We start from the raw sequence: 11,929 nt of genomic DNA on the forward strand, positions 1-11,929 counted from the left end.
TTAACTCTAAAAGCAGATGAGCCCAATAGTGTCAGGAATTGAGTGGAGAGTAAATTACTCATCCCTCTCCTTAGACCTGGCCTGCACTTCTCTCTGCCTGCTGGACTCCTCTGCTGTCTCTTCCGGAGGCATCTCCAGCTGGACCCCGTCTACCCTCAGGCCCCTCAGCCACCCTCCCACAGGTTGCCCACGTTTCTCTGGTTCCTCTTTTTCCGGCATAAACACATCGAGTCCATCAACAAACTCCACTGCACTTCCTGTAAAGTATCTTGAATCCACCAGTTTGCTCACCTCCCTGCCACTCGCCCTGGTCTATATCATCATGCCTAAAGAAATAACTTCATTCTTTGTCTCTCAGATTCCATTTGTGTCCTCTAAAATCCATCCTCCACACAGCAACCACACTGATCCCTTTGTGCATGCTAAATTGCTTCAGTCGTGTCCAACTCTTTGCAACCCTGTGGATTGTAGCCCGCCAGGCTCCTCTGACCTTGAGATTCTCCAGGCAAGAATACTCGTGTCGTGTTGATGTTTGACAGAAAACAACAAAATTCTGTAAAGCAATTATCCTTCAATTAATAAATAAATAAATTTTAAAGAAAAAGAATACTGGAGTGGGTTGCCATGCCCTACTCCATGGGATCTTCCTGACCCAGGGATCAAACCCAGGTCTCTGATGTCTCCTGCCTTGGTAGGCGGATTAGAGATTCTATTCATTCTAGATCAGGTCATCCCTGCTTAAACCCCGCTCCCCCGACCCCCTGGTGATTCTCAGTGGTGGTGGTACAGGATCAGTGGCTGGGTAATGTCAGGGCCTGTGTTTCTGTGATGGTCTTGGTCTTTCCCACATGGTCATAAAAAGGCCACCTCATCCAGGCAGGGAGTGCTTGGGATCTGAACTTTATACTTACCAGTATTCTCAGTGAGTCATGCCCCAGGGGCACCTCTGTGATTTACGTGAGCCCAGGGGGTGACAGGGCCACCCTCACCGGACCATCCAGCCCCCTGATAAGGTTCAGCTCTCACCAGCTGCCAGTTACTCTGCCAAGCACTTGACATCAGCAGGATTCTAGAGTTGGCCCCAGATTCCATCCCCTGGTTATTCAATCAACACTGCTCTAGGTACTTCTATGAAGAAACTTGGCAGGGGCCTGGCCCAATCAGGTGAGTCTTTAAAAGCAGAAAGTTTTCTCAAGGTGGAGGCAAAACAAGTCAGAGATGCTAGAAACCCAGAAGGATTCTATGCACCTTCACTCTTTGGAGATGAAGGAGGTACCAAGGAATGTGGTGGCCTCTAGAAAGTGAGAATGGTCCCAGCTCACAGCCAGCCAGGAAATGAGGACTGTGATTCTACAGCTGCAAGGAATTTGGTTCAGCCAACAACAAGAACTATTCTTGTTGAAAGAATATTCTTTCCAGGGCCTCCCAGTAAGAACTCAGCCTGGCTGACATTTTTGATTCTGGCCTTAAGAGAAGGGAAGCCCAGAGCCTGGTGGGTCTGCCTGAACTTCTGACTTTGGAACTCTGAGATAATAAATGGGTTTTAAGTTGCTAAATCTGGGGTGATGGCTTATGCAATGAGAGAAAACTGATGCCCTTGTTTAATCTGTAGTCCTTAACCCACCAGTTCTGCTTGGTGGATGCCCTTGTATCCTTTTTAAGGTGAGGCTCTGAGAGGTTCATAACATGCCAGGGTTGCCCAGAGGCCCCAGGACTGCAGGCTGAGGCTATAAATCCCAGCTGCATCATTGAAGCATTCATCATGGGTTGGCTGGCCCTGGGCTGGAGGCTGGGGACCCAGCAAAGCCTTTGGCGCCAAGGCACCCATGGGTTTGTGGAGAAGAATTCCTAGTGATGTGGGAATTAGGAAGGAAGGAATTAGCTGAACTCAGTCACAGCCCTCACTGTACAGTGCGAGTTGCAACACCCTCAGTTTCAGAGCGGAAAGGGGAGTTAGCAGCAAAGCCAGGTTTCTGCCCACCTCTCCTGACCCCTGGAGTTCCCTTCTTCCATCCAGATGGCAACAGTGGGCCCTTCGGTCCCCCGGAAGCTAGGAAGGAATGAGGACCACTTGCCAAGTTGCTGATTCCATCTCTTCTAATCCCCACTCCATGTGTGCATGCTCAGTTGCTTCAGTCATCTCCAACTCTCTGCGACCCCATGGACTGTAGCCCACCAGGCTCCTCTGTCCATGGGATTCTCTAGGCAAGAATACTGGAGTGTGTTGCCATGCCCTCCTCCAGGGGATGTTCCTGATCCAGAGATTGAACCAGCGTCTCCGGCATCTCTTGCCTTGCAGGCAGATTCTTTACTGCTAAGCCACCAGGGAAACCCAATCCCCACCCCATCCTTGGTGAAAAGCAGGAGAAGGAGTGCATCCTCAAGGCTGCAGGGACAGCGGGAAGCAAAGAGGGATATGCCAGCCAACCAACTGCTTCCCTCTCTCCTCTAGGAGCCCCTCTTCTCTGCCCCCGGCCTCACATCAGAGGCCAGGACCACTGGGGGGTGGGCAGAGGTGCATGCCATGAGTGGCAAGGGCTGGGGACAGACTGATTCATTTCTCCGCACCTGTGAGGATCTCAGGGCAGACTCCCAAGGTGACAGGAGTCTTGAGAGTTTCCAGGCTCCTTTCCTGACTTGGTGGTGAGCAATTGCCGGTCCTAAGAAAGCCAGAAGGAGATGAAACCCAAAGCCCAAACCCAAAGCCCAAACCATAGGCTTCTCAAGAAATGACTTCTGACCACATAGTTTTTCTGACACCACCTCTTGCCACAATCAGTTCAGTTCAGTTCAGTCACTCAGTCATGTCCGACTCTTTGTGACCTCATGAATCGAAGCACGCCAGGCCTCCCTGTCCTTCACCATCTCCCAGAGTTCACACAAACTCATGTCCATGGAGTCGGTGATGCCTTCCAGCCATCTCATCCTCTGTCGTCCCCCTTTCCTCATCAGAGTCTTTTCCAATGAGTTAACTCTTCGCATGAGGTGGCCAAAGTACTGGAGTTTCAGCTTTAGCATCATTCCTTCCAAAGAAATCCCAGGGCTGATCTTCTTTAGAATGGACTGGTTGGATCTCTTTGCAGTCCAAGGGACTCTCAAGAGTCTTCTCCAACACCACAGTTCAAAAGCATCAATTCTTCGGCGCTCAGCTTTCTTCACAATAGAATTGCTTAAAACCCTTGACCGCAGGGGTAGCACAGGTAAGTCTTTGTGTGCCCTGGAGTGCCTGCCGGGGGACACGGCAGGGATATTCAGAAGCACGACCTTGGAACAAGTGACCCTGTGGTCCACGGTGGGAAGTGGGAGGCTGGTCATCACTTCCCTTCGAGGTCAGCACAGACTGAGGACAGGATGCTGGCACAACCCTCTGCCCAGGAAAGGAGGGGACACACCGGGTCTTCTCCGCAGCCTGAAGGATAGAACAGAGACCGAGGGGAGACTGCTTGGAGCTTGCCAGGAACCCAGGAATCCCCGGTGCCAGGTCTATTTGTAAATGTCTCGCTACTAAAGGGGAAGAGCCCTGCTCTGGGAGAGGTGCTCTTGTCCTGCTGAGAATGGGTGGGTTCAGACAGGTAAATGTAGGCTGTCGAGAGCTGGGTTGCTATGAGGACTGTGTGAACACGGGATTTGGGGATCAGCAGGGAAGTGGGTGAGGAGGTGGAATGGAAGGGCGGAGCCCTGGGTAGGCTGGGGATGGAAGCGAGGCCACAGGGAGAGCGCCCGGGGGGCTGTCCCCGGTGCACGCCCCGCCCCTTCGCCCAGACCTTAGGGGCTTCTTCTGCGCATGCGTCCCCGTGCACACTTCGTGTTAGCTCTAATTTGTTTCACTTGCAGAAACAAAGAGGCATCCCGTTGGGATGTGAAGCAGGTAGATGAGCCATGAACTGAATTCCGTGGAATCAGAGGCTTGGGGCCAGAGGTGTCCGTGGGAACTTAAATCCCCAAGAAATATTGGGGAAAGTTTTGGGTTTATCCAGGGTGAGAAGTCGGGGGGGCTCCAGTGGCTCTGATGTAGATGGTGTGAGTCAGAGAAATCTCTAATGACCTTGGGTCATTCAGCCATTCATTCCCACGTGCCTGTCCCCCACCCCACCACACACCACACACACATAAAACACCCACACACCAGTGCCTGATGAGGGTCCCCTCCGTGCGTCCACTCAACGGTTACAGCTACAAACTCCACTGTGGCCCATAGCACTGCGTTGCCATCACCTGTTTGCTTCTTTCCTCCCCCTCTGGACTCGAATCCTCAAGGCCAGAGACTGACTTTACTTGGATCCTCCAGAATTTATCTCAAAGCTCAGTAAAGTGCTGGATGGAGGGAACGGGATGGACGTTTCTGGAGTCTGACCCTGGGCTGGGCTCTGCCAGTGCAAGTCAGATAAAACCTGCAGCCTGCCCCAAGGGTCCTCACAGTCTTAACGAATCAGTCATCCTAGGGCAGTGAGGTCCCCATCTCTGGAGGTATAGGGACACAGCTGAGCAACTGGGCAGAGAACTCGGTGGGCACTGGAGCTCTGATGGGCAGTGACCTCGATGCTTCCAATGCCCCTTCTGGCCCTTGGATCCCTGACTCCCTGGCATCAGGGTCCAGCGAGATGTTGGCTCCCAGATGTTTGCTGCCCGTTTCCAACAAGCCATCTGTGTGTGGAAGGAGAGCTGAGTCACCGATTGGAATGCCTGAATCAAAGTCACCTCCCTTCTTAATAACCATTATAAACACATTGCCGGTCAGCCCTGTTTGTTTGCTTCTTGGAGTTTATGTGGCTGCACGAAATGCAGTATCAAAGACGAACACACAAACCTCGAACCACCCGTATTTAGTCTTCTCTGTGTCTGGTCTGTGTGCCACCCACACTCAACGCACTTGTGCTGGATGAGAAGAGGCGTGGGGGCAATAGCTCCCTGCACCTGACTGGCTCACCCCTCCAGAGCCCTTGCTAGCCCCACCACCGGCTCAGGAGCATCCTCACCCCTTGGGGAGCTGAGGGGCCTTCGGGCTGGGACACCTGGGCCACAGTTCTCACTGCCCTTTCTGTACCAGCTTCTCCAATCTCTACTTTAAATCCCCTGCAAGGCTGGCCTCCTCCTTCCTGACACTCCCGAAACAAGTTCATACAAGTTATTGGGAACCCAAAGCAGGTATCAGATGACTTACATCATGGATCTGCTGTCTCTGGTTTTCTTGATAAATTAGGCTTTAAAGTCCCATTTCACAGATTGGGAACCCAAGGCTGAGAAGGATGAAGGATTTCTCCCTTGGCCTCAGACCAGTCTGCTTCTGGGTTGCAAGCCTTTTTTTTCTGCCATGCTAATCTTTCTAAACCTGTTTCAATCTCAGCTAATGGCATCAAGTGCCACCTGTCCTTCAAATTTCCAAAGTCATTTCTAACATTGTCACCACGCCCACTCTATCTCCTAAGATTGGCTTGAACTGTATGTGTCATAATTCAAACAACAGTGACTTAACCAAAAAGGTTAAGTGGCTTGTGTAGTGTAATGTGACAGCTGGAGCCAGGTAGTCTGGGTTGGTGCACTTGCTTGAGAAAGTCATCAAGAACCCAGCTTCCTTGTAGCCTTCCTCTCCTCCATCCTTACCTCAAAGCTCGCATCCTTGTGGCCACAAAAAGGCTGCTTTATCTCCAAGCATTGCAGCTACCTTCCAAGCAGGACATTCCAAAGGGAAGATGATGCAGGGCAAATGCTCACTTCATCTGAGTTTGTTCCTTTTTATGTGAGAAGCAATAGCTTTGCCTGGTCTACTGTATATATTGCATTGGCACAACTGGGATACACAGCTAACTAGTTGCCTTGTACCTTCCACTGCCAGATGCCTGGGAAGGCAAAAGGCCATGAGGTACATTTCTGCCCTGAGCAAAACTGGCTTTCTGTTGGCAAGAAAGAAGGAGAATGGATATTGGATAAGCAATAAATTGCTTGCCACAAAGCTCCCACATTTAACCAGCCCCTGCATCACATATAGTCTAATTTCTCTTGCCTGTAACCTGTCTTTCTTCCCCTTGCCAAGATTTCTACCTAGTTCAGGCTCACAGTTACCTCCTCTAACTGTTCTCTGCCAGACTCACCTCTTCTCCTGTCCCCGCTGCATGCTGCTACCCAGCAATCAGGATACATGATCCCCTGCCCTCCGACCTCTACTCTCTCTCCATTGCTTATAAAAGGATGGCCAGATTCCTCAACCTGAAACTTTACAATCCAGCTCATCCCTCTTCTTCCCTTATCTCCTAAACTCCTGATGGTCCAGCCACTCTCTCCCACTCCCCACACTGAAGAGCCACTTGCCATGCCCCCATCTAAGATGACTTCCTTCCTGCATGTTCTACCTCTTGGAAATGCTCCTTTATTTTAAAATTTATTTTATTGAAGTATAGCTGATTGACAATGTTCTGCTAGTTTCTGCTGTATAGCAAACTGATTCAGTTATCCATATACATACATAATTTTTCATACCCTTTTCCATTATGATTTATCACAGGATATTGAAAACAGTTCCCTGGACTACACAGTAGGACCTTGCTGTGTATCCATTCTATACATGATATTTTGCATCTGCTATTTCCAAACCCCCACTCCACCTTTCACCCACCCCACTCCCCCTTGGCAACATGATTCTGTTCTCTGTGAGTCTGGTTCTGTTTCGTAGGTAAGTTCGTTTGTGTCATATGTTAGAACCCACATACTAGTGATGGGATTTGTCTTTCTCTGTCTGACTTACTTCACTTAGTATGATCATCTCTGGGTCCATCCACACAGCTGCAAGTGGCATTATGAACCCACATACAAGTGATGGCACTTGTCTTTCTCTGTCTGACTTACTTCACTTAGTATGATCATCTCTGGGTCCATCCACGCAGCTGCAAATGGCATTATGGAAATGCTCCCTTAAGTCTCAGCTCAAATGCCATCTTCCCTGTGACCACTTGCTGATCACCCCAGTTGGAATCAACCTTCCCTCCTCAATGTTCCTCTGGGATAGCATTCCATAGTTTGGCTTGGCCTCCACATGCCGTTGTGGAGTCTCTTGGATGGCTTGTGGCTGCCCAGCTCCCATCTCTCTACTTCCAATAATGTCCTCTTGGGGATCCATCCTGATGGGGAACTGGGGTTCTGGCAATATCCTACGAGCCTTGATTAAGCTTCTCCTGAAGCTAGACATAGCCCTGGGCTCCAGCTATGTTAGACTCTGAAATTCCTTCTCTTGAATCTGTTTCTCTTGGATATTCTATTACCTATGTTCGAAAGAGTCTGCTTACTGACTATGGTTCTTGGCCTCCTTAGTTAATAGAAATTGACTAGAGGCCAGACAAGGAATTCAGGCAAGGCTTTCCTGGGGCCCCTGCTGCAGCACGAGGGAGCGAAAACATACAGCTTCCCTTGTTCACTCCCCGTGGTCATGAGCTGGTTCCTTACAGGGGGTGAGGGTAGGGGTGTGTCCAGAGGTCTGGCCAGACGGGTGTCTTAGATGGTCTGCCCACCCCTTTGGTGGTGGTGTGTGCAGGAGGCATGGACACTACCCTGCTTTTGCTCCCAACACCCTGCTGTTGCTTCCAGCTCTTAAGAAGTGGCAGTTGGAGTTCTTTTGGTCTTCTTGTATCTTGTCTATAATTTGCCCCAACTGCGCACATGTACACAATTATCTTCAGTCCCCAGTGGTTTCTTTGTCTTTTGTTGCTCGAGGACACATCTGTCCAGGTGCCAGCACTGCAGCACAGGGCCCCAGACCCCGGGTTCTAGCCTGTCTCATCCCCTGAAAGCGCTGTACATCTCTCCTTGGCTGAGCTGAAACCCTTTGACAGGTGAGGTCTATTGTATGTTTCACTTTGTTCCCCTGGCCTGGCACAGAGCTCCGTCCCCACAGGGAGGGGAAGGGAAGAAACCAAGATGCTAGGGACACAAGGGAGGTCCCCCCTGCTTCATCTGGGAGCCTCGGGTCACCGCCTGCTTCCTGACACCCCCATTCTACTGAACTGTGTTAGCCACACGTGTCCTTAGCTTCTTCCTGAACCTTGGCATCTGCTTAGTAAATGACACTCAATAATAGGTGTGAAATGAAGTCTCCTGCCAGCATCTCTGGTTCTGACACTTGTTCCACTCAGCTTGGCAGTGCCTGGCAGGCACATCGTAGACATTTCATAAGTGTTATTCCTTTTATTGGGTGAACTAGCATGAAAAGCACCCACCCCATGTCAGTGCCAGAAGATATCTGCCGTCTTAGTTCCATAACAGTGTCCACAGGGAACATGGGCTGACCTTGCTTTTCATTATGAAGGGCAATCCATGTACATTTGGTGAACCTCCCGCTTAAGCCACCACCATCTCTGCCCTGAATTGTTGGAAAACGTTCATAACTGTTCTCGGCTATTCACTGTTGCCTCCTCATCTATTTAAAAATTTTTTAATTTTGTTTCTTTATTCTTGGCTGACCGTGTGTTTGTTGCTGTGCACAGGTTTTCTCTAGTTGCGGCGAGCAGGGTCCGCTCTCCAGCTGTGGTGTGCGGGCTTCTCATCGCAGTGGCTTCCCTCGTTGCGGAGCACGGGGTCCAGGGCACCTGGCTTCAGTAGCGGCAGCTCTCAGGCTGAGTTGCCCTGCAGCATGTGCAATCTTCCTGGACCAGGGACCAAACCAGCGTCCCCTGCATTGGCAGGTTAATTCTTAAGCACTGGAAGTTCCTCATCTATTCACACAGCAGCCAGAGTCATCTGTTAAGGGGTTAAGTTAGATCTGACTCTCCTGGGCTCAGAACCCTCCAGGGGTCTCCTCCCATCTCACCTAGAATAAAAGACAATGTGGTCACTTCTCTGGCTCCATGGCTGGTCATGGTCCTCCCTCTCCTTAACCCTCTGCTGTCCAGGCTCACTCTGACCCGCTCCATGCTTCCCCCTTCCCTCCCTTCCCCCCGCCTCCCACCCTCCCCATGTGCTTTGGGCATTTCAGGCCCCATACATGCTAAGGCCTCGCACTTGCCTTTCTGCAAAGCTTCACCCCCAGGGACCTGTATAGCTCATTCCCTCCCCTCCTTTGGGCCGCTCCTTAAATGTCGCCCCATCACATGTGCCACGCTGGATGCCAACACCTGGCAGGGTGCACAGTCATCTCCTCATCGACTCAGCACCCAGTTCACAAGGTGGCCCCACCCCAGGGCAAGTGCTTTTTTGGGAGCTGGAACTCCACACTCACAACCGTGCACGGGGCTTCCAGGGATGCAGGACACAGAAGATGTGGTTTTCAGAGAAGAGTCCCCAGTAAAGTGTCAGCAGGCCCCTGGCCACAGGGCCAGCTTGGTGAGACCTTTCAGTGGCCTCTTCCCACTTCACCTCTGAAAAACAAGACAGAAGGAAGCAACAACACCTACTGGGCACCTGTTATGTGTTACCTAAAGTGCGATGATTTAACCGGCAGGTTAACTTTTCTTTTATAATAAATATCAGGGAATGCCAAAAGTCCCACCTGCCTGAGCTGACCGCTGTGCACCAATATTTGAAATATCAAACCACCTAACCATTTTGACTGGATGCCCCAGCTCTGTCCCTCAAGTCCAGAGCTTCATCTGCTCTTTGTCTGATCCTAGGGTAAAGGAGCCCACGCTACAGATGACAAAACTGAGGCTCAAAAAAGTTCAAAATCTTGCTCAGTGATTCAGCTAAGGTCCACTGACCCTGGAGTCCTCCAGTCTCCTCCATCCAACCTCAGATGGAGTGTCCAGCCCCATCTGACTCCTGCTTCTGCCCCTCGGAGAGCCCTGTCCAGGGCAGAGAGCCTGGCCCAGGGAGCCCGAGATACTGCCCCAGGTATGGTTGGGCCATGACTTTGACGTGGGTCTGCTGGGTTCCTGCCTAGTTCTTCAAGCAACCAGCCCCATTTTGCTCCCCACTGAGCTGCAGATAAAGCATAGGCATTGATGAATTTGAACTGATGGGTTTAATTTGTTGAACCCAGTGACGGCCTCTAATGGAGAGCCGCAGACTAGCTGGATGGTGCCTCTCAGTTGCACCCTCTTCTGAACTGTTGTCAGGTGGAGCCCTGAGTGTGGAGGTGAGGGTGTTTTTACCTGCCTTCGGCTGCAGGAGACTGGGTTTAACGGATGCATTTCTTCCTGCTCCAAGTGGCTGCCTTCTCATCCCTGGCCCTGAAGGAAATCATCCTGGCAGAGCTTAGAGACCCTGGCAGCTCCTGGTGCTTTGCCAACCTCTGTGTCCCGGTCCTCTGGTGTCCTGAGCCAGCCCCACCACGGCAAGGGGCTTCCTGCCACCAACCTTTGAACATTTGCTTATTCTTCTCATCTTGAGGAGCTGGCTGTCACCTCTGGGCACCTGCAGGTCTGAATCTGTTGGGTGAGTAACACTTCCTGAACAGCTAGGATGAGCAACATCTTCCTACACACAGAGCCACAGGTCATAGAAGCTTCAAGTGGAACCTGGCCCTCAAAGAGCTCACGTTCTCGTGGGGCCACGTGGTAACGTGAAAGCAGACATGTAAGCGAGATGATGTCAGGGACTGAGGAAGCCTATGAAGGAGACAAGATGGAGGTGGGTGGAGAGGGTGCCCGGGCAACCTCGGTGATCAGGGGAGCTCCCCGAGGCTTTGAGTTCTGAGTGATAAGAAGGCAACACCAAGACCTCAGGCAGAATATAGAAGAAACCTAAATGTTCATCAGCAGAGGAGTGGATAAAGAGGATGAAAAATGAAAAACGAAGTGTTAGTCACTCAGTCATGTCCGACTCTTTGCAACCCCATGAGCTGTAGCCCTCTAGGTGCCTCTGTCCACAGATTCTCCAGGCAAGAATACTGGAGTGGGTTGCCATTTCCTTCTCCAGGGGATCTTCCCTACCCAGGGATTGAACCCAGATCTCCCACATTGCAGACAGACTCTTTACCATCTGAGCCACCAGGAAGTAAAGAGGATGTGGTACGCATATATGATGGGATACTGTGTGCCTGTGTGCTCAGCTCTGACTGACTTTGCAACCCCGTGGACTGTAACCTGCCAAGCTTCCTTATCCATGGAATTTCCCAGGCAAGAATACTAGAGTGGGGTGCCATCTCCTCCTCCAGGGGATCTTTCTGACCCAGGGGTTGAGCCTCCTGCATTTCAAGTGGCTTCTTTACCACTGTGCCGCCTGGGAAGCCCCATAATAGAATATTACTCAACCACGAAAAAGAGCAAAATAATGCCATTTGCAGCTATCTGTGGATGCAACTAGAGGTGATCATCAGTTCAGTTCAGTCACTTAGTTGTGTCCAACTCTTTGCAACCCCATGGACTGCAGCACACCAGGCTTCCCTGTTCATCACCAATTCCCAGAACTTGTGCAAACTCATGTCCATCGAGTTGGTGATGCCATCCAACCAGCTCATCCTCTGTCATCCCCTTCTCATCATGCCTTCAATCTTTCCCGGCATCAGGGTCATTTCCAATGAGTCAGTTCTTCGCATGTACAAGGTGGTCAAACTATTGAAGCTTGAGCTTGAGCTTGAGCTTCAGTCCTTCCAATGAATACTCAGGGCTGATTTCTTTTAGGATGGACTGGTTTGATCTTCTTGCAGAAATGATCATACTAAGTGAAATAAGTCATACAGAGAAAGATAAATACTATATGATGTCACTTATATGTGAATCTAAAAAATACAACAAACTAGTGCATAAAACATGAAAGAAGCATGCTCACAGATACGGAGAGCAAACTAGTGCTGACCAGTGAAAGTGGGGAGGGGGCTGGGGGGAGGGGGAGGGGCACTTAGGAGTGGGGGAGGGGCACTATAGGAGTGGGGGAGGGGCGCTATACAAGTGGGAGAGGGGCACTTAGGAGTTTGGGAGGGGCACTTAAGAGTTGGGGAGCGGGAGCTACAAACTGTTGGGTGTAAGATAGGCTGAAAGATGTATTCTACAACATGGGAAACACAGTC

General features: G+C 50.8%; 1 long non-coding RNA gene across 1 annotated transcript; it reads right to left on the reverse strand.

Annotated features, from left to right (window-relative positions):
* Positions 1–3,827: 3,827 nt before the first annotated feature.
* LOC132343380 (uncharacterized) lies at positions 3,828–11,718 on the reverse strand. Its single transcript, XR_009492209.1, has 3 exons — positions 10,074–11,718; positions 9,203–9,341; positions 3,828–8,794 (listed from the first exon to the last, which is right to left on the reverse strand). It is a non-coding gene; the product is annotated as an uncharacterized lncRNA (long non-coding RNA).
* Between the last annotated feature and the right edge of the window lie 211 nt (positions 11,719–11,929).

This window comes from Bos taurus, chromosome 21 (genome assembly GCF_002263795.3).
Source record: "Bos taurus isolate L1 Dominette 01449 registration number 42190680 breed Hereford chromosome 21, ARS-UCD2.0, whole genome shotgun sequence".
In the NCBI taxonomy this organism is placed as follows: domain Eukaryota; kingdom Metazoa; phylum Chordata; class Mammalia; order Artiodactyla; family Bovidae; genus Bos; species Bos taurus.